At 42.6% G+C, this 25,120-nt stretch overlaps 1 protein-coding gene and 1 pseudogene across 1 annotated transcript in view; one reads left to right on the forward strand and one right to left on the reverse strand.

Annotated features, from left to right (window-relative positions):
• The window catches only part of ZNRF3 (zinc and ring finger 3), a 146,083-nt gene that overhangs the window by 39,933 nt on the left and 81,030 nt on the right, over nt 1–25,120 (forward strand). The gene's annotated exons all lie outside the window — the stretch shown is intronic.
• Nucleotides 8,706–10,003, reverse strand: LOC133075711 (origin recognition complex subunit 4-like; annotated as a pseudogene).

Below are 25,120 nucleotides of genomic sequence, written 5' to 3' on the forward strand. Positions count from 1 at the left end.
TTTGTAAGTATGTTTGTAGCTTGAAGAATAGCGAAATTGTGTTGCAGTTAGCATTAGGGAAACCCTGGAATTATGATGCAAATTGTTATTAATACAGCACAAATTCTGCCCAGAAGCTAGCACTAGTCTTTTGACATGGGAAGTGACAAAAGGGGAATCAATCCAGGAGGCTACTATTGGTTAGGGAGCCCATCCATCCTTGCCAGGCACTAGGTCAGGCACTAGGAACACTGCAATGGAAAAGGCACGGATCCAACATCGCACTAGGGAACCTGTGTCCCAGTACAGTCATTCTGGAAACAGAGGGACTCTTCCTGTCCAGTTCCCCGGGGCTGTATGTGTAGTACATGTGTGATCGAGAAACAGCTAAGCTTTGGTCACATGGCAAAATACAGGTGAGGCTCCCGTGGTCAGAGAAGGCGTGATGGGGACTTGCCGAGCTTGGTGATGCATCAGTGTGGAGAGCCTGGGAGACCCGAACTCGGTGACAAGTGTAGGCTGTCAGCCAGGCATGGGGCCAACTTGGAACAGAGGCTGTGGAAGGGACAGGGGTGTGTGCGGTACCTATAGCTGAGGCTCAGGTGATGACCTTACCCTGCTCAAGCTCGGAGAGGATGAGTTGAGCCACGCACACAGTCATCCCTGAGCACCTATTTGAAATCAAGGGTGAAAGCCTAGAACAGGGAGGTCTGCCTGGGGCAGTAGGGTGTGGAGGAGCTGATGCTTATCTTAGCTGGGGAGAGGCCTGGCCCTCTCCTGAGCTTGGTTTCCTCACCTGGAAAACTAGGCCTACATCTCAAAGGTCTCTCCTGGTTTGATTAAAAAAAAAACAAAACAAAAAACAGAAAAAACTTAACATTGTTGAGTAAGAATCTAACCACTTGCCTCTTTGATCTTTGATCAGTGATCCGGGTGAGTGGAGGGGACCTGGCTTTTCCTGGCTCCCGCTACCTTTGGAGTGAATGCAAAACGTCTGTTTATAGATGGCCAGGCCCCTGTTGTCATGTACAGAAGCTCAGGCAGCGTGAGAGTGCAGGAGCCACACAGCAACACGGGGTCATTGTGTGCATTTGTTCGTAAGTTTAGATGATATTTTAAAATGCATTCTTCTCAGTTATACCCTGATTCTACCATGATCTTCCCTTTCTTCTCCTTAATGTCTCTAGAAATTATTGGAATCTACTTATAAAAACTGGGGGATTGTACATTATAAGTGTTCAAAAATGAATCAGTTCGAGTCTGAGCAGTATGGTAGTTAAAAGGAGTTTTAGGTGTTATTCTGATTCTCTTTTTTTAAGGAACATTCCTGAACTTGATTGAAGCCGTCAGTGTTCCTGATGAGCCATGGGCCCGTGAAGCAAACGTTGGAGTCTTCTGGTGGGCATCATAACTGTTAAGGAGTTAGTGTTACCCTTGCCGTGTTTAAACATTAACCAGAGGGCTTCCTCTGCCGTTATCTGTTATCAACAATTATTTGGAACATTTTCTGGCAGTCGAGCTTTGTTTTTCCTCTGAGGAGATGCTAGAACAGGATGAGAATAGACATTAGGCCTCAACAAAGGAAGATTCTTGATTATATCCAGAGAAACAACTGGCTTTGTGGGTACATAGAGTTTGCCTTCTTAACATTTTGTAACCTCCTGTCAACACCCCCTGCCCCCCCAATACACAAACACACACACACACACACACACACACACACACACACACACACACACACGAGTTATCTGGATCCGGGGGAGAGGGCTGTAGTAATTATTTTATTGTATAAAAATGAATGGTACCTCTTTTCCTATTAGGGATACTCATTAAAATTGCTTCGTGGAGACAGAGTGATGGCGAGGTACAATGAGACACAGTCGAGTGCTCTCTGACGTATTAATGCTCTGAGGCCACTAATATTTGGGGGGACACATAAAGGGGGTACTGCTCTATTGCAGATGTGTTCATTTGGTTATTAACAAAAGGCTGGGGTGACCCAGAAACTTAAACCCGGAGAAGAACAAAAGTACTTTCAAACTCACAAATGGGACGATGTTGGAGGCTCCTGAATAGCCCCTCTGGAGTGCTTTCTCTGCCACCTAGCTGCTTTGGAGCTGTGGCTTCCAATAGCTTCTCAGCCTAGAGGGCCCCATAAAATTTTAGCCTGTTTCTGTATAGAGTGCTTTGGAGTGGCCATTTCTCTCTGCCTCTTATTTACTCTCAAATACCCTCTGGAAAAAGAGCTGATGAGGTGCATTGAGAGTTGACATCAAAGGCCATTCATTGATCGCCATCGCTCAGTGCTCCTGTATTTTTGGCCTTAAATTTTGTTTTAAAAAATTGTTTTAAGGCATAACTCCTATAATTCAAGCAAGCATTAAAGTCTAATCAGTGAAAAAGTATGTAGATTAAGAAAGGAGAAGCCTTCCCACCCTACTCTTCCTCCTGTAGATGCTGCCATTACCAGCTGGGTGCCTGGTTTTTCTTTTTGGCAGTTATCTGTGTGCCCTGTTCCTAGACTTGCTGACCCAGGGCTTCTCCGAATGGAGCAGGGGCACCGGAGCACCATAACCAAGCCTCAGCGTGGCGTGCAGTGCGGGTCACGTGAAACAGGACACACTTGCAGGCATTTGTGGGGCAGTGGTGCTTACCTTACGCCCCTGGGTTTCATGTCTCTTCTGTACGCTTCAGATGTTGCCCCAGTTTCTGGGTATGGCTGTCAATGATTCTTGATTCTTCTGGTGTTGTTCTCCTAATAGGGCAATTCCAGAATGGAATTTCTGAATATCTCAATTCCTTCGATCTCAGATACGAGCACACAGACCCTGTCCCTGTACCCGTCCTTTGTCCCGAGAGGCATCTCTGCGGGAGCCCTTCAGAGGCAGCCCACCTTGGTGTCACAAGTGATAAAGCCCCGTTGTTTTCAGGTTTCTAGTCACTCGGCCCCGACCTTGGCATTGCTTCTCTGTGGCTTGGGTTTCGGGTGCCCTGCCGGTGCCCTCGGTTCATCTGTCTTTATTCCGGGTTCTTTGCTTGGCGTACATTCACCAGGCTCCGCTCCCTGAGGGCAAGGCTGCTGTCTTTGCACCTCGGAGGCTGGCCTGTCCACTGTTGATCCCCTGTGTGGGTGAGGTACCCACCCCGACACCCCACACATCTGACCAACTGCCCCGGGTCAGCCCGCCGCCTCCTCCAAGGTTTGTTGGGTTCCGTCCTCCAGTGGCTGCAGAAAATGATTTTCTACAATTCCATCACAGTGGTTTATGAGAGAATCCATTTTCCTAAACCGGATATGGGGGCCCTTCCACCAGCAACAGAGTATTCCCTGAGGGTCTCCAAAGAGGCTCCCCACCTGAATTCCCAACCACCTCACCAACCCCAGGAGTCTGGGGAAGTGAGTAGATGATCTTTTTATTAGAAGAAGCACTGCTTGTACTTTTTGTCCTTCCCCACCATGCACTGAACCCCACCAGGCCTTTCCTGGTCCCCTCCTCGGTGTGGGAGACTCCAGGGGTGTAGACCAAAGGCCCAGTTGAGGTGATTTAGGAAGCCAGACCCTCGCTTCTCTGGCCTAGGTTTCTCTGCATCTGTCAGGCTCTCCCAAGAGCTGTTTTGATTCACCCGGCACCTTTATTGCTGGTTTCCACTCACTGGCTGGCCTGCTGCTCCCAGACTCATGTGAAGGTCTTTCAGCTGTAGGTCCCTAATGGGGAGGACAGTCTCCTGTCGGCTCTCCAGTGTCATTCTCCTTATCCTCTGGCTGAAAGTCCTGACCTGACCCAGCCATGACCCAGACTCGGACCCTAGGTGGCCTTTCTAGCTTGGTCGACCTCCCATCTCTACTTGAGCAACCTGGGTTTTGTGGCTGTCATGCCCCCCCCGCACGCCACACCTGTGCAGTCTCCTGCCTTGAGGACATGCTGTCCCCGAGCCCTGGAGTCCGTCAGCGGCAGGCACGACACCTTTCAGGTCCCAGTGCCTTGGCACCTCTCTTGGGTTCCCGGGGCCCTGGCAGAGCAGCAGGCTCAGTGCCTGGGAGTGTGGCCCTCAGTTCCTGGGCCTGTGAAGTGCCCTGAGTGGCTGCTGGGTCGTGGGTGGCTCACTTCTGATGGCTGTGATCTTGCTCATCTCCCATTCCTCCTCCCCCTTGGCTCTAGGAGGTAGTAAATTTTTTTTTTAATTAATTAATTTATTATTTATCTTTGGCTGCATTGGGTCTTCATTGCTGCGCGCGGGCTTTCTCTAGTTGTGGCAGGTGGGTGCGTGGGCTTCTCATTGCAGTGGCTTCTCTTGTTGCAGAGCACGGGCTCTAGGCGCACGGGCTTCAGTAGTTGTGGCACGCGGGCTTCAGTAGTTGTGGCTCGCGGGCTCTAGAGCACAGGCTCAGTAGTTGTGGCGCACGGGCTTAGTTGCTCTGCAGCACATGGGATCTTCCTGGACCAGGGCTCGAACCTGTGTCCCCTGCATTGGCAGGCGGATTCTTAACCACTGCACCACCAGGGAAGCCCCTCTGTGCTTTTCTTTGCCATGGCTTTCCAGTTTCTCTTTTTTACCTTTTAAAAATAATACTTTTTAGGAACATTTGGTATAATGTGCATAAAATTATTTACTGATTTATGGACAAAATGATACAAATAGCATCTTTTTTTTCATAAATTTATTTATTTTATTTTTGGCTGCACTGGTTCTTCGTTGCTGCGAGTGGGCTTTCTCTAGTTGTGGCGAGCTGGGGCTACTCTTCATTGTGGTGCGCAGGTTTCTCATTGTGGTGGCTTCTCTTGTTTCGGAGCATGGGCTCTAGGCGCACGGGCTTCATGGGCTGTGGCACGTGGGCTCAGTAGTTGTGGCTCGCGGGCTCTAGAGCACAGGTTCAGTAGTTGTGCACACAGGCTTAGCTGCTCCGCGGCATGTGGGATCTTCCCGGACCAGGGCTCGAACCTGTGTCCCCTGCATTGGCAGGCGGATTCCTAACCACTGCACCACCAGGGAAGCCACAAGTAGCATCTTGACTGAACATCATTTACCTCAGATATTCAACCAGCAGTACATTTTTTATGCAGTCTCAACCTATATCCTATTTGTTACCTCTCAAAATATTGGTAAACAATTATTTTAGCTTTATTCTGTATTACGTGTCAGTGTTTTGGGCACAGGTTGTTGTGCTACTGTCAAATTTTACTTGCTGTTTTTTCTGCAAGTATTTAACAAAAAGTTAAAAAAAGAAAAAAAGTCCCATAAAACCCCACCTTGGGTAAGTGATTAAGTATTGTACAAATAAAATGTATGCTATCCCCATTCCATTCCCAAGTTAAAAAAAAAAAATTGTATGATTTGCATATGAAGTTTTTCTTCAGTTATATGTTCTTAAAGAGGGGAACAGTAGCTTTATAATTTATAGTGAGGCTTACACCTTGAGATTTGCAAGAATGGGGATAGGTGAAGGGGAGGTTTGTCAATTGTGGTATTTCCCTCCTTTGTTGTGTAAGCAGATTGTATTCCCACAAAAGTACGTATGTTGGTCCTGTCAATTTTAAAAGAGGCTAAATGGCATTAGTTATCTTGTCTTTTCATACAGAGATTTTTAAAAAGTGGCTTAGGAAATAGACATCAAAGATATAAACTATACTTCCCAGCTATAACTAGTTTAACAATTGAACGGAAGAATTCTGGTATTTTCACTTAGGGTAATCAGTAAGAGTGATCACCAAGGAAGCTAGCTTTCATTTACATTTTTAGTGTTGCAAATTCTTTTGTTTATCCCGTGACTTTCAAAGAAAATGGGGGTGGAAGAGCCCCACCTAGTCACATTGAGTGTCACAGTTCACACCAATGGATTCTCAATTTTTTTAGGGTAAAGGTGAAGGAAGGGGCAACACTTAGGTTATGGTGGTTTGAAAGAACCTGCGTTGTCTTCTAAAACCAAATGAAAATGCAAACCACAGTGGAATCAGCAAGGAATCTCTGCAGAAAGACCAAAACTGTTTCCACAGCGCTGCTCTGCAAAACAGATTCTTCAGGAAGTTAATTGTATATAATCATCATATATAGCATTATGATGTGGTAAATTTGAACCAACAGCTCTTAATTCCTCAGAGCCATTCACATGCATGTCCACAAAATTGGAAAGACTTTTTGTTTTTGTTGTTTTTCTTAATAAGATCCTGTTTTTGGTAGGGCACTTGGAGGGATCACATGAGTGAAAACTGCACCAATGCCGGTAACATTCCTCCTCACCTGTTTTTCAATCTTTTGATTGTGCTGTTAACAGGCTACATTCCTCCTCTAGTAAATGAAAATATCTTTAAGCCATATTTGTTTACATTATTCTCAAAAGTTTTTTACTAGGGCTTTTTCAGATTTGGTTTTTATTTTATTGATGATGGTTTAAACAATTTAAGAGATGAAGTTAGGTTAAAAAATTTAAAGTACATTTTAGCTTCTCTGTATTAGGGAATATGGAAAGGGGAATTTCAACATTCCTTCTCTGAAAAAATGCCTTTGAAATGTAGGCACGTGCTTCATTTGTATGACTTTTGCTAACCTATTTTTTCTAGTTTGTTTTATAGCTCTTTCACTGATGTTGATGGATTTTCTGTAGCTCTTATGGAGCCAGGGAGGCAGATGAGTGCTCTTAACCTTTTAGTGGAATCTTAAGCTGATAAAAATTTGCAATCTTTTTTTTTTTTAATAAATTTATTTATTTATTTATTTATTTATTTTTGGCTGTGTTGGGTCTTCGTTTATGTGCGAGGGCTTTCTTTAGTTGCGGCGAGCGGGGGCCACTCTTCATCGCGGTGCGCGGTCCTCTCATTATCGCGGCCTCTCTTGTTGGGGAGCACAGGCTCCAGACGCGCAGGCTCAGTAGTTGTGGCTCACGGGCCCAGTTGCTCCGTGGCATGTGGGATCTTCCCAGACCAGGGCTCGAACCCATTTTCCCCTGCATTGGCAGGCAGATTCTCAACCACTGCGCCACCAGGGAAGCCCAAAATTTGCAATCTTCAAGACAGTTCTTTAGGTACTTCTTTGGTCAGTGCCTTTAAAGCAGAGGGTACTTCCCTAAAACAGTTCAGAAAAATTTTTAAAGGGACAATTTTAGCTCCAGTGCAAAATCCTTGCTTCTAGTAATAGTGAATCTACCATGGTAAGTATTTTGGCAAACTGTCCCCCAAAAATCTATAGACTATTGCGTAGAACCAGGATGCAAGCCTTAGCTTTCATGAGACACTGCTGAAAAGTAATTGACAGTGATCTGAAAACTTAGAATGCCTAAGTATGCAAAGAATACGTTGTAACTACTGAAGAGCTATTTTTATGCGCAGAAATCTCATATTCCATTCTAAACGCAATACTTCTTAAAAACCAAGTAAATAATTTCTTAGAGTTTTAAAAATACATGGTAAGGAACACGTTACTGAGCTTTGGTGTCAACGAAATTAGTTGAATTCCAGGGTCTGTCAATCCTCTGGACAGGGCCACTACTGTGTTAGTTTTCTCACCTGTAAACAACAGTAACTAAATATCATAGGGTCTTTGACAGTTAAAAGGATTACAAACTGCACAAGGATAGGGACTCTCTCTTTTGTAAACCTTCCATGAAAATAATAGGCAATCAAATATTCTTGAATAAATGAAGTCACAACACTTAATGAATGCTTATTAAATTTCACTTTAAACATATACCAGGGGCTTCCCTGGTGGTCCCGTGGTTAAGAATCCGCCTTCCAGTGCAGGGGACACAGGTTCAATCCCTGGTCGGGGAACTAAGATCCCATACGCCTCAGGGCAACTAAGCCCACATGGCGCAACTACTGAACCTGCGCGCTCGCCCGCAATGAAGATCCATTGCAGCCAAAATAAAAATAAATAAATAAACAAACAAACAAACATATACCAGTATTAGTTCATGGATTCCTGAATTTATAAGGTGATGCTTTGACATTTCCACATTCCTCATAGGGGTCTACTTTTTGTTGCAAATAGATTTAGTTAACACTGTCATACACTTTCCGTTATTTGTGGGAGTGGTTTTACAGGAATTTCCTAAAGTGCCTGTTAGAAAGACAAATGCTAGTCCCTAGAAGAGGCCCAAAAATCTGTATTTAAAAGCCTCCTACAAGAGATTCTTCTGTAGATGGTATGAGTACCATATTTTAAGAAGTCTGGAAGAAAATGTTCAAACTTTTGGCTTTTTTCTTCCATGTGAACCATCTTCTAGCCAAACTGATCAGTCTCCTGAACTAGAAGACCTTGGTCTGGGACAGAAACCCAAATTTCCATGAATACAGAAAAACTGCAGCACCTCCCAATGGACCAAAAGATTACTCATTACACCTCAACTCTTACCATTGTTTTTTTACTGTTTTGTTTAAGGATTGTTAAAACATCTGGCTGCTGGGTTGAAATGAACTCTTCAAATGTACCACATAAATACTTCACAAGTGTTAAATAAGCATGTGGTTCAATCCCTAAAATAGTCATGCTTATTTTTTTGAACAGCTACTTACAAAATAATCTGAATCACTGGAATTATAAATCATGTAACTGCTCGTGATTCAAAGGCAAGGCACAGCCATGATACTGCATATGTAACAGTCTCCCATAAATACAAAAATACATCTTTATAAATATAGGAAAACATAGTAACATATCTTGTTAAAGGACAATAGCTTTTAGTTCTTTAGAGAAGTATGCCTGAAACTCCATAACTGAAGCCATGGTTATATTTATAACCAGTTTAGGGAGGATGTTGCCCACTGCCTAACATCTGTAGGACAGTTAGGGTATTTCTGCAAAGCATTCATAATTTGTGTATTATCCAGAAGTAGTTTCATCAGCTGGTACTCCCTCTGTGCATTTACTGATGTTCTTTCCAGGGGCCTTATTAATTCTAATTGTTGTAAGTGTTCAAAAGCCTTCATAACAACAGGTTTCTCAAAATTATAAACAGAATGGGCCCTCCTTTGAACAAACTTCTGAAACTCATTATAAACCATTTGAAAATTAAAGGGCTCCTCTTCATAGATGTCATTTAAATGTTTCATTGCTATGATAAGACAGATTTCCAAGACCGACAGACCACGTACAATATTTGCTTTAGAGTTCACGCTACACAGCTGGTTTGCCTCCGTCAGATCTGCTGCAGTCATAAATGGTTGTGATGGTGTTACGCGATTTAAAACAAGCCTCAATAGCATGTGTAATGACCGCAGGTTTTTGCTGACATTGAAATGCTTCTGCAGCACTTCTTGCACACTTCTATCTTCTGAGAGACTCTGAACCTTCTCATTCCGCTTCTCAGCGAAAATCTTGTCTGGAAATACTGCAGATAGAGATAATTATTCTTTAAATATTTTAAGATACTGCGGAAAACCAAATGAATTCATTAAGTGTATCTGCCAGTGGGAAAATCGTGACTTCACTCTTTTTTCTAAGAGTTCCAAAATATCCAATCTACGCGTAAGACCAATAACTGCTACTGGAGTCTGTGCAAACTGAGAAATGTCAAAAAGATTATAGAGGAGTGTTTGGTTTTTATGATGAGCAAAAAGATCAAATTCATCTAATATGAAGATCGCTGGGCAACTACTAGTCCAGTCACCTTTTTTTAAAGCTTCCAGAAGAAATGAAAGGTTTTCAGCAAAGCTTCCAAAACTTTATCTCCAACTACAGTTTCCAGATTTAACTGCCTTTAGGGCAATTTTATCGTTGATCTGCAGCAGTCCATTTAAGTGAACTTGTAATACATTTTCACTCCCTCTTCTCCTTCTATTAGTTCTTTCAAAGCATGGTTTATTAACATAGTCTTTCCTGATCCTTGGGGTCCAATAATGAGAGCAGAGTTACTTTCTCCATGGATAGCAGTTCTTTTCAGCAGCTCAATTAAGTGTTTATATTGTACTTGTACTCCAAATAGGCTACTATGTGGACTCTGATGACAAAATCTTTCACGTAAAATTCTTTGTACCTGTGAAAGGTATTCTGCTTGTATTAAGTTCTTACTCTTTGATTTACGACTGCTCATTTCAACAAATTGAAATCCAGGGCAGAGCAGGATTCTGGGGACCGCGGGAATCCCTTCACAGGCTCCTCTCGCCGCGTACTCTGCTCTGCCTCACCTGCTGCCGCTGCCAGCGATACACCCATACTCCCTTTACCATGGCTCTCATGGAGCTGAGCCAGCAGGCAGAGCAGCCCCTTGAGGGCCTCTGAAAGCAGAGCTGAAGTACAGACTCCAAGGGTCTTCTGCACGAGGTGGAAGGAGTCTCGGGATGTACCTGGAGGGGAGGAAGCCAGCCGGGCATTATAAATACTCCCGGGCCTCGGAGTAGGATGGCAGAGGACATCCGGGGCCATTCCAAAGGCAGGGCTGATAGGCTCACACCTTGTTCATTTGAGCTGCTACTACATTCATGTTTAGGAATTTTTTTTTTTTTTTTTTAATTATGAAGATGAGTCTCTACCTCTTAAACTGTTAGTTGTCATGCCCTGGCTGGTGCTGTTAATATACAACCGAGACCGGAGGCCATAAATTTGAAGATGATGAGCTGGTGCCAACAAACTTTCCTCTTACAATAAAAAATTTTTAAAAAAAGAAACCCTCCCCCCATGCCAGATTTGTTTGTCTGAGACTTGTCTCTGTAGGTATCCCAGGGGCTCCCATGGAAGCTGGCCTGGGATGGTGGGGAGACAAGAGAAGGGACAGAGCGGGTCAGTCTGAGTTGGGACTGGCCTGTGCTTGCCTCCCGGTGCACGTGCTGTGTCAGGGCCTGCATCTGGGCTTAAAATGCTATTCATTCGTCAACATACCCCCTTTTCAAGTTTCATTGTTCTGTTGTTTTGACTATAAAAGTGACACTTTTTATAAAACCAGTTTCTGTGATCTGGAACAGGGTTCTCAAACTCTGGTGTGCATCAGAATCATCTGGCCCCCACCTCTAGAGAGTCTGATTCAGTGGCCCTGGGGTGGGGCCTGAGAATTTGCGTTTCTAACAAGTTTCCAGATATCGCTGCTACGGCTGATCTGGCAACCACCCTTTGAGAACCACTGATCTAGAAGGTACAAGGAAATGAGCACCATCTTCAATCTTACCACTCAGAACCATTGTTAACATTTGAAATGTAGTGAATATATACTTATGTATATGGACAGAGTTTTAAAAGCAAAGATGGTTCTGTGCTATACATATTATTGCTTTTTAAAAAAAAACTTTTTTTTTTTTGACTGTACCTTGCAGCATGTGGAACTTCCCCCACCAGGGATTGAACCTGCACCCCCTGCAGTGGAAACACGGAATCTTAACCACTGGACCGCCAGGGAAGTCCAAAACAAACTTTAAATTTTAGAATCGTTTTAGACTTACAGATAAGCTGCAAAGATAGAGAGTTCCCATATACCATTCACCCAGTTTCTCTTATTGTTAATGTCTTACATTATTGTGGTACATTTGTCACAACTAAGGAACCAACAGTGGTACATTACTGTTAACTCCACACTATTTTTGCTTTTAATGAAAATATTACTTTTAATGTTTTTTCATAATAAGATTCAAATATCAGAACTGCATAGTGACAGAAGGAAAAGACCTCTTTACTCCTCCCATCTCATTACCTATATATTTCAGAGTATTTTTCTGTGCTCTTGTATACCCATGTAATCACACACACACACACCTTTTTTTTTTCATTTAATGTGTCTTGAAAGTTCTTCCTTATCAGTATATCTAGATCTGTCCCATTGTGTTTCAATGGATAGCACACATTGTTTGGTACCCTTTTAAAACTTAATAATATCTTATCAGTTTCCAGAATTTAAATCTAGTGGATGAAAGGTGAGGTCTGGCATACCTCCCTTTTATCTTGCATTGGAAGTTAGACATTATTTGCCCGCTTCTGTGGAGTACTTAGCATGTTCCAGGCACTGCCAAGCCTTTAGCATACATTATCTAACACACTTATCAAAACAACCTTACGAAACAGGTATCATTATTGTCCTTATTAACAGATGAGGAAACAGGGTCAGGGAGGTTAAGCGAGCAAAACCCTTTGACGACTTTCTAGCTGAAGCAGGCTCTCTGGTGTTTTGAGTGTCGTGAGCCACTCAGTTTAGTGTGACCATGGCGTGTTTGTTCAGCTTTCCTGTGTGCCACACCCAGTGCTAGAATATGAAGGTGAAGGATGTCGTTAAGGAACTTGGGCTAGTTGGGAGGACATGCATGTAAACAAATAATTATAGGCTAAGAATTACACCGGAGGTTTTAAATTACTGGTGGGGTTTTGACACCTTAAAAAAAATCCACTGGAGGAGGTGATGTGTGCTTGGAACTGTTGCATTGCAGAGGTGCAGAGGGAAATGCAGCATCAGACTTGGCAATCTGACCTGAGTTCGAAGTCTAGTATTACTTTTCAGCTGAGTGACCCTAGGTAAGGCACTTAGCCTCTCTGAGTTTTTGTTATGAGTATCTTAAAAAATACTTCTTATGGTTGTAAGATTAAATAGATACATAGTAAGAGCTAGCTATTGTTATGCTCAATAAATACACAAATATATATTAAGTATTTTATATATTTAGTGGGCTTAATAAATATAAATGTGTAATCTCTGCCACATCAATTGCTGAGTGGAAACTTGGAGGACTTCCCTGGCGGTCCAGTGGTTGGGACTCAGCGCTTCCACTGCAGGGGGCACAGGTTTGATCCCTCGTTGGGGAACTAGGATCATGCATGCTACGCGGCGCGGCCTAAATTAAAAAAAAAAAAAAAAAAAAAAATCCTTGAAAAGTTCTAGACAGAAATAAGTAAGGAACCAAATCTCACAGTCTTTTATCTCTCGAGACCAAATCCTGAAGCCCTCCCGGGACGCCTCATGCCCCCGTCTTGCCTTCTCTTGATGGGCCTCGCTCTTGGCACTTACCCCTCACTCCCACCTGCATTTTATTCTTTTCGTGCCTTCTCTCCTCTGTGTAACTGCAGTCTCTTTGAAGGACAGGATCCCTGTCTTTCATTCTTGTGTCCCCTGAAGTTAAATGGAAACACGTTGAACATCAGTTGCAGAACCAGGTGCTTTAGGAGGGGAGGTGCACGCTCTCCTTGCCAAGATGGTCGAGCTTAAACAGGATGGTCTTGGAAGAGTTTTTTCATCTCTCCCAACCATTCTTCCCCCCTGGGTTTTTCAGACGTTGGCCTTTTACACCCAAACTTGAGTTTTTAACATGGATGGGTCACTCAACATTTTGTTCAAGATTTTTAATGAACTGTATCTTAATATACGAGTAGTCTGTATTATGAGTTAACTTAATCCTCGGATCTTTCACTGGGAAGATAGATTTATGTTGATATTCCCCGCCCCCCCAACTTAGAAAAGCAGAACAAAACCTCAGCAGGCCTGCGTCTTGTGTAGCCAGGACAATTCCGACCAGACTGCCATAGGTTAAATAAAATGCCTTTTTCCTTTTTCCTTTCCTACTTATGCTTGGGGTAAAGAACCTTCTGGCAAAGAGTCTGGACCAGCAAAGCTGAAATAATATTGTAAAGACGCTTTGGTTGAAGATGAAGCTAAGTGAGTTGAAGGAAAGACTAGCTTCTTTGCTGTGTAATGGCTTGGAGAAATTTCTAAGTTTGTCCTGGGGGATTGGCGGTTAAAACATAGTCCGTGTCAACCTGAACTGTCTAAATAGTAATCTTGAGAAGAAATAAGGCAGTGTTATTTTTTTTCTCCTTTCCCTTGAAAATTGGCTGAACCCCACACGTTGGTTGGAAAGTGGGCTTGACTTGAGTATGTGAAAATCCACTTTCCTAGATCCGAAGAGCAGGACTCCCATTTCTGAAGGGTAGTAACAGAGAGCCAGGCGAGGTTTCTGCCGTTTTCTGTTTTTTGTTTTTTTTTGAAGGAGTTTGCTCCCCCTAAGAGAGCCAACTATTCAGAAAACTTAATCACAGGTTCTTCCTCCATTCAGACTTAATCTGGTCATTCAGAGGCCCTTTCCCTCCCCATCAGAGGCTGCTGGCACCTGACCTGGGGCCACAGAGGTCTTCCTCTGGGCCTTTGGAAGGCTGAGAGGGCAGGAGCAAGTTCGATTCTTTGGGTTAGGGGGTTGGGTTGGGTCTCTTAAACTTAATCTCCAGTTGTGAGCTGTAAGGGAGACCAACCATCAGAGACCAACTCCCCTTTATCATTTACCATTGCAGCCAGAAGCTTCTAATGGTTTCAGCCAAAAATATTTATGAAAATGACCCAATATAACAAAAATGTATTTAACTGAGGTTGTTCATTTTATGGACAGTTGTTCCTTTTCAGGCACTTGAATCACCCTCATGAATTCCTTTTTTTTTTTTCCCCTCCTCTTTTTCTGTCTTCAATTCTCTAACATGTTCAGTGACAGTGGAAGGTACTCGAGAAGTCTTTCTTCATATAAATAAGTGCCTACATCTCTCCTCATACTTCTCTTTTCTTTTTTTAAAAATTTTTATTGGAGTATAATTGATTTACAATGTTGTGTTAGTTTCTGCTGTATAGCAAAGTGAATCAGTTATACATATATCTACTCTTTTTTAGATTATTTTCCCATATAGGCCATTACAGAGTACTGTACTTCTCTCTTTTCTTGACACTAAAAAACAAAACAAAACAAAAAACCCACAATAGTAGAAGTAGGGTTCTGAGAAGTCCTGTGTTGGTGGCAGCATTGGCAGCTGAGGAAGAAAGTGATGAGACCCTGGCATGCTGATTAGGAGCACTCGCTTGTTTACTAGCTGGGTGGCAATAAAAGGTGTCTGGAGTACTGCAGATTTATTTTTGTTGATTTGAATTCAGAGTTTATTTCATTTTTATTTTTTTAATTTCATGTTTACTCTTTTCCACTTGGCTGAGGACAAATACAGATAAAGTCTTGGCCTATTGAAAGAGCCATTTAAATTTGTTTGATTTTTGTTTTTAACACAGCACATTTTATATCCACAAAATGTGGTGAAGACAGAGCCATTCATAAAAACAGATTGCACAAGTCTGTGACTTCTGAGTGTTTACCCTGGAAGAAATCACCCGTGCCATTTTAGCCTTGCCCTTTCACATGGGATATGGTTCTGTGATTGAGTTTCAGGCCTGAACCCTTTGTGTGTGTACATCTAGCCCCATGAACCTCTCACCTGTTTCAGGAAATCATTTTGAGCAAAATGATACCTTCTTTGAGAGTCTGAGCACTTTCTCAGCAGAGCCATGTGATACAGACACGGAGAGCAGGGTGAGGACATACAGATGTGTCCACCTGCCTGTGGGCCTGACTTCTGTGAAAACCCACCAAAACCAACAGACGGACTGTTCTTTGGGAGCACTTTGTTTCAGAACTTTCATATAGCACATCAAGCCATTTAGTAGCAGCCAGAAATGAAGACGAAGCTTTAGCCCCTCTCCTTGTCCCTAGACCTTTATGGTTGTCGCCCATGACAACCAAGAACTTCAGCTTGGGAGTTGGGAGACCTGGCTTCCAGATGAGCTGGGGGAATGTCCCAAGGTCTGTCTTCATTCGGAGTGAAGGAATGGGACTTGATTCTCTAGCGGTCTCTTCCCCCTGAGTCCTGTGTGATTTCTGTGCACCAGTGCTACATCTGGGGTTGGAGAGCTCAAATGCAAAAGGGACTATTTGAGATGTCCACTTAGGGGCTGTGAAGCCTGTCGACTCTTGTGCTTTTTACCTGGAAAAATGAGGGCAGCTTCTACCCAAAGTAAAGGCCGCCCTGAGATTCCCCTATTTAGATTCTGTGGACAAGTGGTTGGTCTACTCTTCTTTGTGGCTGCTGTTGCTGTATTGGGAAGGGGGCATTTGGACCAAGGATTTAGAGATTTTTCTGCCGGGAGATGATCACATTTGTACTGAGATGGTGCTTAAAGCTGGTACTTGCCGTTTTATCACTAATGGCTGTGTTTCTCTTTCCGTAGACGTGGGTTTTATCTGGCCGTCTCTCAGGTACGCTGACAGTTTTGACTAGCGCTTAAAAAGGCAAGTTCAAGAAATGCTATTTTCTGTGTTTCTTCTTTCCCTACTTTCCCGCTTGTTGAGCAGCACAAAACTGCCAGGTTTTATGTTCCACTGGGCAGTTGCTGCTGGTCTGATGTTTTTCTCTCCCCTTCTTCCTCCTCCTCCTGTGCCCCCTCCCCCGGAGACGCCCCTCCCGCATCCGTGCTCTGCTCCGAGGGGAGCTGTACCTTTGTGGTTCTTCTGCAGCTGCCGGACTTTGATGGGGACATGCTTGCTGCCTCTACACTTGCTTCCCGTAGCAACCGGCTCTTTGAAGATGACCTCTTGCTGTTTGCCTGTTGTCTCTTGTGTTGGATTATAGATGAGAGATTTACCAGGCTGGGGGTAGGAGCCTGCTGTTAGCACATTTCTTTTAGGGTTCCCAGCGTCTCTCAGCCTGTGCTTTCTCTTTCCAGAATATGAGGTTTTGCGGGGGTGGGGGTGTGGAGGGGATATTTGTGCTGAATCAAACACAGTTTTGAGTGTGTAGGATTGCCCTAGTTGTGAGATAATGTGGAAATAGTTGCTGCAGTGATTCCTTACTGAAGCTATTTGGTTTACTTTTCATTTTTATCATAATGTGATTAACACTCATTAGGAGGGGAGGGCACTCTTTGGCCCCCCACTCCCCCCAGGTGTTGGTATATTGGCACTAAACTTGCTTCCCCATATAATCTGAGTGCTGGGAATTGCCAAGTACCTAAATCTCCACACACTTGAACACCCGTGTTTTCCCCCAAAGCATCAAGTTTTCTCTTTCTTTACAGCAGCAGAATCCCCTCACATGTGGCCCCTGTCTTGCTTGGACAGTCCCTGATGTGCTGTGCACAGCTAGTGCGTGGATTTCTGTTCAGCTCTGTGAACTTGCCTTGGACAGAATGAGGACATTGTGGAACAGCAAGGATTCCAGAGGAACCCTGGATTAAAACAAAAACTAGCCTTTTTTTTTTTTTTTTTTTAACCTATCCAAGTGACAACGGCTAAAATAATAGTAGCGCCCATTTTGGTAAAAAGGTACAAGAAAATAGACATTTTTATGCACTGCTGGTAGGAGGGTTGTTTGTAGCAGCGTATGTATCAAGAGCCTTAAAAATATTCATACTCCTTGACTCAACAGTTTTTCTTCTAGGAATTTATCCTAAAAAACAAAAAACAAAATCAGAGGTGCATATCAAGATTTTTGTGTGAGGATGTTCACTAATATGTTATTTATGATAAAAATTGCCAACAATGAGAATATCTGGCTGGCAAAGTGATAGTACTTTTGTTCATATAGTAGAGTGCTTTACAGACATTAAAATTGTTTGAGAGTATTTAATGTCAAGGGAAAATGCTCATAAGTGGAAAAAAAGCAGAATATAATAATGTAGTTTAGGGAATTCCCTGGCGGTCCAGTAGTTAGGGCTCTGTGCTTCCACTGCAGGGGTATGGGTTCGATCCCTGGTTGCGGAACTAAGATCCCGCATGCTGCGAGGTGCAGCAAAAAAAGTGTAGTATATCATATGATCCTACTTTTTTTTAATTAAAAAATAAGAAAAATTGTATGGCATACATAGAAAAAGACTATAATGAAATACTACCTCTCAGTTTTTTCTCCGGTAATGAGATTTTGGGGTGTGTTAATTTTCTTCATATTCTGAGTTCTTCAATGATCAGATAATTACTTTTATAAGCTGAGAAATTTAAAAAATTGATTCCCTGCCGATTAACCCACAAAGTACATTGATAATATTTTCTTTTAAAACTAAGTATTTTTTAAATAGGTGAACCAAGATAATACATCTGTTCTTTGTTTTTTTATCGTTAGAATGTGCTTGTGTTTTTTTTTTAATTGATACCACCATCATTCTTTGTGTGAGAGAAATGGCTTTGCAGCTTTAAGAAGTTGTGGTTTTATCCAAAAGGAAGTTCTATCCCTTAGCAGGAATTCAATAAAATAATATATCATCTTTTGTAATCATGCAATGATGCCTGACTTCAAAGTGACTTACTAGTTTATGGGCATTGGTGTTTGGATTGGTTGTTTTTGGCAAAGTCCAGGTGGACTGTCCATTTGTTAAAGGTGGATGCATGGCAGTGGGCTTTGGAAGCCCTTCTGTTTGTTAGTGGTTGAAATCACTAGTTATGGACCTTACCTTTATTTGGAAATATTTGTGATTTGGGGGAAGAATGAGAAGTATTCGCAGGTGATAGTTCTATGAGCAGGTTATCTAGGGGCATCAGGGTGGTGGGAGAGCGTTTTGGGGACCAGAGGGTGGGTTTCATTTGTGTTTGATAGTAGCAGATGGCGGCTGATGGTAGGAAGGTCTGCACTGTCTGTTAAGGTGAACTTGACTATGAGGTTGGTTGAGTTACTCAGCTATGCTACAAGCCTTATGCTTCTTCAACCCTCACTGTCACCAATTACAGTGAATTGGGAAGCTCATAAAGCTGGGAGGAAGAGAAATATAGCAGTCATTTCTTGGGAAAGCATTGAGAGGCAAGTCTAGAATGCTGGAATATGGGTAAAACTAGCTTCTGTTGGGTTCATCTTGTGGGAGGGACTGGTGAAGTTAGGGTTGGCTCTCCTGAGAGGGTTTAGTTTTTTAATACTCTCTTCTATTTTGAATCCTTTAAATAGGCACATGTGGGAATCCACAGGTGTCTAGATAGAGTTTTCTTTTAACTGGTATCCTGTTATTAACCATAGATTACTGAATAATGTTACATTGTATAGACACCACATTTTGTTTATCCATTCATCAGTTGATGATCATTTGGGTTGTTTCCACTCTTTGGTTATTATAAACAGTGCTGCTGTGAACATTCATGTTCACGTCCTTGTGTAGACATGTTTTCATTTCTCTTGGGTGTAAACGTATCAGTAGAATTGTTAGGTCATACGGTTACTCTATGTTTCATATTTTCATCAACTACTAGACTATTTTCCAAGTGGTTGCACCATTTTACATTCTTATCAGCAGTGCATGAGGGTTCCAATTTCTCTCTGTCCTCATCAACACTTGTTGTTGTCTGTTTTTTTGATCATAGTCATCCTAGTAGATGTGAAGTAGTACCTCGTGTTCTGATTGCATTTCTCTGGGGCTAATGATGTTAAGCATCTTTCCGTATGCTTATTGGTCATTTGTATATCTTATTTGGACAAATGTCTACTCAGATCCTTTGTCCACTTTAATTGGGTAATTTTTTTTTTTTTATTGTAAGAGTTCTTAATGCTCATAAAGTTTGTTTTTTTAATATTTATTTATTTAGGTTGCACTGGGTCTTAGTTGCAGCACGCATGCTCCTTGGTTGTGGCATGTGGACTTATTGGTTGCAGCATGCGGACTCTTAGTTGTGGCATGCATGTGGGATCTAGTTCCCCAGCCAGGAACGAACCTGGGCCCCCTGCATTGGGAGCGCAGAGTCTTACCCACTGGACCACGAGGGAAGTCCCTCATAAAGTATTAAGGTGCACAAAGAGATTTTCTTTATGTGGGTTGTATCTACTGATATTTGCCAGGTGAGAAATTAAAACAAAAACTTTAAAAATATTTAATTTTAAAATATGCTTTAAAATAATAATAAACCCATTACATGTTAACATAGCTAACATTTTTTATGAACAATATTATGCTTTGGAAAATATAGTGAAGAGTGGTCTTTTTAATATTTTTATCTCTTTAATATCTGGCTTAATAGAAGATAGTTGGATTCTCACATCTACTTCTGTACCCAGTTTGTTTTGATATGCTTTGGTTGAAGTATATGAAGAAAATCTGGCCTTACACAGATGTGTAATTGGAAAAGGGAGAAGTATTTTATTCGTTTCTTAAGATAATTGTGGATATCTTTGATACTATATCAAAACTCAGCAAGAGGTAGTTTCTTGAAGGTTAATTGTAGTGTGGAACCTGAAGCCATATAGATGAACTCTTCATACTCTTTTACATTGAAATCCATTGGTCTTGCTTGCACTTTGAATGGGTCTGTTACTAATGGATGATTTTGTATTATTGTACATTGGTTATTTAGAAAACACTGATTCACTGAGTCATACGGCTCTTTCAAACTCTGACACATTTCATTATACAATATTAAAAAAATCACATTTGTTAATATCCTCATCATCCTCAATAGGAAAGTCTTTAAGTAGTATTGGGATTCTGTCAAGCACATGGTGGTAGATACAAATTTCCCCAAATTCTGATTTTGCTTGGAAGCTCAGATTTTATTGTTGGCAACAAATATTGTCAATATTTGTCAAAAATAATGTTTTCCTTGAAGTGGCAGGCTCACTTCATTCATTTGTGAGAAAATGTCTGCCCTATACTTATCTGTATAACCATACTTTGTCAGTTATTCTTTTAAGTAAAAATGGTGTCCCATAAAAAAGTGGCTATTTCAGCTTGCAACTCACAATTGCACAAGTACTTTATCAGGAAGCAACCATGTGCTTTGGTATGCAGCAGAAGTGCTCTACGCATACTTCCTTTGTCACACAGAATATTAAAAAGTATGTACTCAGGAGTTGGGAGCTAATAAAATAAAAAATAATAAAATAAAAATAGTTTTTATTCATCAGTGTTCTTCATCAGTATTGCTTTGTCAACATTCTTAAGGAAACTCCTTTTTCTGATTGCAAGTATACAGTAGTCAGGAGTGCAGTCTGGCGCCACTGCCTTGATTCACTCAACAGTATTATCCCACTGTTACATTTACACAATCAGTGCAAATGTCGGCACAATGTAAAAGGCAATTGTTGTCTTAGTATTATTACAAATATGGTATTGCCCTCGCAGATTCTCTTAAAAGGTTTAAGGACCACCCCCACTGCCGCCCCCACCAGGAGCTTATAGAGTGGACTTTGAGGACCCATGGGCTAGATGGCATTTAATGGAAATTGGGGTGAAATTGTTTTGAAGGCACTTGCCCCTCTGTTATCTCAGATGTTAGCACACATTTGCATGATGATAGTGACAGTGTTTGTGTGTGTATTATGCACCTTGTAGTTGGACATTCTTCCTAGTCTTCAGCAATATTCAGAATCACAAAGCTATTACCACTGAGGCTCCTTTGAAAATAAAATGCCTTCCCATTTTCTTTTCTTTTTCTTTCTTCCAAGAAAAGGCCTCTCTTCATCACCCACCTTTGCCAGATGTGATGTTTCCTTATTTCATGTTTTGAGTTTGAGAAAGCAGGGGCCCTTTAGAGCCTTCCTGCATATGTCCGTTTCTCAGGACACTCCTTACTCTGAAAACCCTAGATGGGTGTCTAGCTCAAGCCCAGGCCAGTGGCTGGCAATGACCTGATCCTTGCCATGTAAATCCTCACTGAATGGCATGAGACTCAAAGTTAGCAGTTCACGGAATTGTAAGGTGAGCCCCGTTTCCCAGCCAGTTATGACCCGATCTAAAGCCATAGCTGGGCCATTAATGTATTTTGGGGCTTGTCCTCTTTTATATCTTGCCAAACTCGGAGAGTCTACTGTATAGCTACTGGCAACAGGCCTCTGCCAAAACTGTTTATGAATGTATCATTTTACACCTCATTTTTCCTGTTTCCCCTTGTGATGGTACCTTGCCTGTGTTTCTCTCCCACATCTTTCTGCCCACTTAAAAAAATTATTCATTTAACTTATTCCTGCATTGTGATACAGGCTTTTGGCTTCTGTAGTTACTTATTGTGCAAGAGATGCTAAAAAATGAAAATGCTGATTTCTTACAGGACCCTTTCTTTTTCAACTACCAGTGATTCTCCAAGGGCTTTCTTACGGGGTTGAATTATGTCCCTTCCCCCAAATTCATGTGTTGAAGTTTTAACCCCCAGTACCTCAGAATGTGACCGTTTTTGGAGATAGATTCTTCACAGAGGTAATCAAGTTAAAATGAGATCATTAGGGTGGGTCCTGATCAAATATGGCTGGTGTCCTTATAAAATGGGGAAATCTGGACACAGACACGAACACAGGGAGAACCATGTGAAGATGGGAAGCAGTGATGGGGTGATGATTCTACAGACCACGGAATGCCAAAGATTGCCAGCAGCCCCCCCAGAAGCGAAGGGAGAGGCGGGAACAGATTCTCCCTCAGCCCTCAGACACCTTGATCTCTGACTTCTGGCCTCCTGCACTGTGAGACAGTGCATTGGTGTTGAAGCCACCCAGTCTGTGGCATTTGTTAGGACAGCCCTAGGACACTGATCCTGGTTTCAAGGCTGACTGCTCTCCCTCATGGCCCCGTGGTTCTGTTATTCACCTTGGACCTTTGTTCCATAGGTCACACCATGGATGGTCTCCCAGGGCGACCTGTGCCGCCCCCCGTGTGAGGGTCCTGCTCAGAGCAATGCTCCCTTAGTGCTCACACTGATGAGGAATGCAAGGTTGAGGATGGCATCTTCTGGAAGGATGGAGAGAGACGGTATTGGACCCCGAGGCAGGCAGCTTCACGCATCTGCACCCATCCTTTCCCCGGCACTGATGAGAGATGTTGAAATCTGCCTGGCCTCCTCTTGCTCCCCTTTCCTGCGGAGCAAGGAGTGTTGAGCCAGAATGGGTATATTTGGCTTTATTTTCTCCAAGTGCTTTCTCCCTGCGACCCTCCTGTGGGTTCCCAGCTGACCGCCTGTTTGCACCACACTGCAAGGAGAGGTGGCCAAGAAAACCGAGCTGCTGGAATGCTTGGGGCCCCGAAACATTGCTCTTCATGGTAGTTTGGTTCTTGCCAGGATGTCCTTGTAAAACTTTTATGAAGATGTTGTTGTACTTGCATTGGAGGTTGAGAATTGCTGTTAACTTTGCTAAGTCCCGTGTCCCCCAGGAATGTGGGCCACTGAGGAAATGCCTCCGGCCCTCCCTTCTGGACGGGCGCTGCGCTGTGGCAGCTGCCTGCGCAGAAAGTTGAGCTGGATGGATGGATTAAGGGACATCAGCTAGGCCTTTGTTTAAAAATATTTAAAATATGTTTGAACCTCCCTTTATCAACAAAGAACAGTTCCTTTCGGCAGAGAGAAGTTTTTCATTTCCATGTTTTTTTTGTGATTTTGTTTGGTCCTTTTGTATATTCGTGACTTTGGAAAAGTGTTCCCATTCACATTTTGAAAGCCGAGTACAAAAGGCACTGCATAATGTTCTATTTTGCTTAAGGGAAAAGAGCAGTTTACTTCTATTAAGAACATAATGTTTATGAAGATAATCTTCTCTGGCTTGAGTTAATTTTTTCTGGTGCTGAGCTTTGACGATTAAAAAAAAAAAAGAACATGTTTGAGAATGTATGTATTTTAAACTTCTCTGGAATTAGGAGTTAATGGAGGCATATCAGTAATGAGAATGAGCTTTGCAAGTTACAAAGAAATAAAAATGAAAGAGGTTCCTATGTCGGGGTCTGTGCTGCTCTTAGAACCAGGAGTATTAACTAGCTCAGAGTCCTTGACTATTAAGGTATTTTGAGTTAAATGTCAGAATAAAGTATTTTCCTAAAATAAGATCCAGGTTTTTCCTTGCCTTCCTCCGTGATGATCCCAGTTTTGTGTATCAGGTTTCTGCTTAACTTCAGATCTTCTCTGGGCATTTGCCCAGAGTTATTAGAAACCTGAGCTCCTTCTCTACATATGTGCAGGAAGGGCCAGCATGTTGCACAACTCTAGGGGCCCCATTCATCTGAGTAGATGAGACCAGGGTGTGAAGGGTGCCGGCTGGAGCCGGCTGCGTGCAGCCCTGAGTGCAGGTGCTGACAGGAAAGGCATGGTGGGTGGGGGCCCTTGCTTTTGGGGTCATTTATTACATAATTACTTTTAGAAACAGACCCTGGGCATAACCTTTGATATTCTGTGCCCTTGATGAACCAAATCATTCATCTCGAGAAGTATTTGGCCAACCCTGGCTTATGGCTTTTGCCCTCCAGCCACTAGCTTAGCCACAGCTTGACAGGGGTGAGGCCACAGCTTGTGAAAGATCAATCCAGAGAATTATCAGTTGTCTCTTAAGGTTGTCCTGAAACTGCTTGCAGGACAGCCCTGAAGTTTAGGAACAGAACGTCCTCGCATTTCTCCTTTTTATACCTTTCTCCTGCAAGTATTCCTTCCTGTCCTTCAATTGATTCTGGAGACTGGAGTCCAAGTGAAGAAAATGAAAGGGGCTTTAGGTAAACATTCTAGAATATTTCAAAAGTTTCAGGGTTTTGGATTGAGGTTAGGGATGCGCCGCCCACGACCGAGGTTCCACTCTGCCCTGAAAGGAATTCTCTCTAGTCAGTCACGTTTCAGCCGTTAATCAGACATTTAACAAATGGCTGGTGCAGCTATTAGATTGAATCCTTTGAACTTGCCAGTTTTGTAAGTCAGAAATAGTTGAATATTGGCGATTTCCCATGGTCCTACCCGGAGTTCTCTGGAGAGGCTCAGAAGAGCAGGGAGCTGGGACCCACATGCCTGGTGCTGGGCTGGGCTTCTCACCTCGGCACCACCTGTGTGTGACATTGGGCAGGTCACCGCCCCCATCGTTCTGCAGTTCGCTGCTCTGAAGACAGGCATGATGCGGTACCTCGTCGTGGAGTTGTTTTAAAGATTAAATATGTTCAGTTCTATAAAGCACTTAGAGCAGGGCCCGGCACACGGCTTGCTCTGTGTGCTCTTGTTATATAATGTAGTCATTCTTATAACACCTTCACAGTTCCTCCCATATCTGTGTGCCACAGTCATTTAATATTTCTCTTTAAAGTGACTATAATTCTAAAAACTGAAATAACTTATTTTGTTGATTCTTAGATGCTTTGCTTTTTTTGTCTCTTATCATTTCTGACATTGGAATGTCTTAAAATCCATTGTGTGTCCTCGTTTAATTTTTTCCTTGCGACTCAAAGATGTTTGGTTGATGGTGCCTTAGCTTTGGTGAAAAAGGAGATTTTATCAAGAATTTGTGCTTATCTCTTCTAATTCATTGTAAAATGAACATATGTATATTTATGTATATGAACATAAAATATATGTTTTAAAAAGTCCACCTGTCCACCACCTAGAATCCTCTGTGGATTTACTTAAGGGTGGGTTGATAGAAAGGACTTCCTGGGGCTTCCCTGGTGGTGCAGTGGTTAAGAATCCGCCTGCTAATGCAGGGGACACGGGTTCAAGCCCTGGTCCAGGAAGATCCCACA

This window comes from Eubalaena glacialis, chromosome 15 (genome assembly GCF_028564815.1).
Source record: "Eubalaena glacialis isolate mEubGla1 chromosome 15, mEubGla1.1.hap2.+ XY, whole genome shotgun sequence".
In the NCBI taxonomy this organism is placed as follows: domain Eukaryota; kingdom Metazoa; phylum Chordata; class Mammalia; order Artiodactyla; family Balaenidae; genus Eubalaena; species Eubalaena glacialis.